The following is a 3,465-nucleotide window of genomic DNA, read 5'->3' as shown; positions in this document are numbered from 1 at the left end:
TGGAATCCCTTCCCTGCAAAAAATCTCATCTAAGAACTCAATAACACTATGAGACGTGACTTCCTTGACCATCTTGACCTCAGGCCATTTGGAGTAGCAGTCAATAAGCATTATTCCAAATGCTTCATTTTTAGGTAAAATGTTGAACGGGCCAATGATATCTAAACCAAGTTTACACCAATTACCAACCGGAAATTCTACAGGGTGAGGTTCCGGACGTAGAGCAACAGCTGATTTGTCACTATTCGAACAATGAACACATGAACGTACAAAGTGATCAACACAAATATCAATGCTTGGCCACCAAAAGAATTCTTTGACACGTCTCCTGGTGAAAGAGATCCCTAAATGCCCTTCATGAGCGATTTCGAGAATTGTGTTTCTAAGAGAAAAGGGAGGGATAATCTTATCACCCCTCAAAACTAAACCATTTTCAACAGCAAGTTCTTCTTGAACTTTAAATAAACCCATCATGTCTCCAGATAACTTTCTCTGTTGCGGCCAACCTTGCAGCAAACATTTCTTGACATTAAGTAACTCTAAATCCTTTTCCATTTCCAGAAACCAAACATCTTCTTGCAAACTAGATTGTTGACCAAACACTAAATTAACATTACCCATGGTGAAAGCTACCTCACAATCATCATCTTTGATCTTGTCTGGACATTCCGTAGGAGAAATCAATCTAGACATGCAGTCAGCATGTACATTAGCTTTCCCTTGAACATATTCAATCTGAAATTGAAAAGACTGTAATCTAGAAGCAAGTCTTGCAAGACGTGCGGACATGGTTCGCCCCCCACCTGGTGCCATTAAAACTTGCAAGACGTGCGGACATGGTTCGCCCCCCACCTGGTGCCATTAAAACTCATACTTCGGGACTGATACTTATTTGTCATTATAAGTTAGAACATGATAGACAAAGGCAGAAAAAAGTCAAAGAAGAGGGGAAAGAAAATGGGGAAACAGTTGTAAAGCAAAAAAGCAGGGATGTTAAAGAACCTGCAAGGGTGAGATAAAGGGACATGAAGTCTATGATGATGGATGTAGGGGGGATCTATGAAGACTAGAAAGTGTTGGTATTTGGCAACCCTTACACTCAGCAGCACTGGCGAAATAACATGGCTGGCACTCATTCTTTCACAAATTAAGCACTGCATTATAGAGCCTACAACCAACTTTGTAACATCGCAGATGACAACTGATTGTTTACAACATCAATCATTAACAATTCCCCCACCATTGCTCCAAGAAGAGCCACCAGATCTCTTAACCTCGTTATAGGGGGCAAACAGGATCCATCAGAAAGATCGGCATCCACATCTCCTAGATAGAGCATGAATAAAGGGTCAGAGGGACAAGGACAAATGCTTATCTAACTCCACCCCAAGAATTGACTGATTCTAACATTTTCAGGAGGCTTATTTACTCAAAATTGTTCTCTCTTCTGTTAAATACGTGGTCCATTATACTGTTGGAAAAGTACATCCGGTTTCCTTTCAAGTCCCCCTTTAAAGAAACAAGAGTTATTTATTAGTGTGACCAAAGACAAATTAATAAGCAATTCATATGAAAGAAACGTAGGCATGGTATAGACAAAAAAACAGAAGTCTTTATTGTTAGGGAAATGGATATTTTAATTGGATACAGGTTACTTGGTTGATGTAAAAGGAAGTGGCAACGTTGGTGAGGGGTAACATTTAGTTATTATCGGATAATCGGTCCCAATGAGGTTGATTGCATTTTTTTATTGCTTCTCAGATTTTTTTAAACGAGATGAACACTTAACTCATTAAATCTGTTCATTTGTCATCAATGCCTTCCTTTTCATACCTCTTGAAGACACTGACAAAGATTCATAACATTTCCATACCTTTCATCCTGACCTTTCATCAGATCAAATATGTCTATGTTGTTGACCATGGAGTGTCCAGAGCATCTTGCTAGTCACAATGTATATTAGGTTTGATCTAATACTCCTCATTCAAGGATAGCAGAGACAATCCAGTGCTAAAATGCAAGACAATGAGAATTTGCAAAGCAGCCAATAAGGAAGGTCAGTTAACAGGAAGGAAAGAAATGTTAGAAAGACAGTGTAGATAATAGTGAAGGGCTGCGGTTGATCCGTCTGTCCTGCGCCAGCATCCTCAGAGGCTTTATCCAGAGCCCCCCCTCCTTGCATGTCGGGAAAGACTTTCTGAGAAGAGGCCTCAGTGCCATTTTATTCTTTGGAATAAAAGTTCTTCCCTTCTAAGGCCTCAATTACGAGTTAGGGGTATGTGTGTGTGTATATTTTAGGTGGCTGGAATCACCGTTTTCAACCATTCAAATTGGGGGAGGATGGGGCTGGTGTAAAGCTGTGGGGGGAGTGGGCGTGGAGGCAGGCAGGGAGGGGAAAGGAAAGAGACAATGTTGACTGGAGGGGGGAGCATGCAAGGCTCCCTCCATGCCTAGTCCGAGAGTCAGGTGCAGTCCAGGCAATTGGCTGGAGCCTTGGCCTGCAACGCAGCCCTTTCCCAAGGCAATTTTTACTGGTCGTTTTTCTCCCACTGGTAAAATAGGATCCATTTTTTCTGTACACAGTGCACCCGGGTGCTGGAATAATGTCCCTCTCATAATTTAGTGGAAGGAAATTCTACAAGGGACTTCCACTCTGCTAAGGTCAAAATCGGTATCTTTTTGCTTAGTGCTCAACAGTCAGCTTAATTGCAACCAGACCTGTGCTTGTCTTTAGAAAAAGAAAAGTACTTTAATAGTAGAACAAGACAAAGTACTACACACAGAAATAGATCACACTTATAGGGTTGTCCAATACTACAATATTTTGTAGCTTGAAGTACTGGGTATTTTAGACCCAGCGGTGCAGGGGCACACACCCTATGACTTCTGGGTTCACCCTGTTCCGGACCTACAGAAACACAGAGTCTTCTGGGTGAAGTCAAAGAATCGTTTATTGGCTGCAGACCAATGACAGGTATCCTAGAAGTACAACAGCGTGTATGTTCTCAGGAGACTGCTGAAAATCATAGGAACGGACTTCATCTTAAATACGCTTTTTCTTGCCTGAAGCATACATTCCTAGGTTTTATGATACGGCAATATACAAGTGTACATTACAAAGAAAAGGCAGAGTCATGATGACCATCCCACATTCCAGTTCGGCCAGCCCACAATGATTTATACAGTAAGGTTCAGATCCCACATCGTATGTCAATAGACCCCCCAATAAACATGAGCATCTCCTGTTTTGGGAAACAAGTCATAAAGCAGGAACAAGCAGGTGTGGAAGAGATTAGCCGGGGGATTGTATAGGATGAAAGGGTTTTATGACGGGTCAAGCCCTGATGCTAATCACAGGTGGACGGAGGAATGGGAGCTCGTGAGACCGGTTTGACCTGGGGCAGCAGAGCCAGCTGCCCAGGTCACAGAGAAGTCAGAGGGAAAGCCCATGTACTGTGAGGCCCG

This window comes from Triturus cristatus, chromosome 5_2 (assembly GCF_964204655.1).
Source record: "Triturus cristatus chromosome 5_2, aTriCri1.1, whole genome shotgun sequence".
In the NCBI taxonomy this organism is placed as follows: Eukaryota; Metazoa; Chordata; class Amphibia; order Caudata; family Salamandridae; genus Triturus; species Triturus cristatus.
This window is presented reverse-complemented; position numbering follows the sequence as displayed.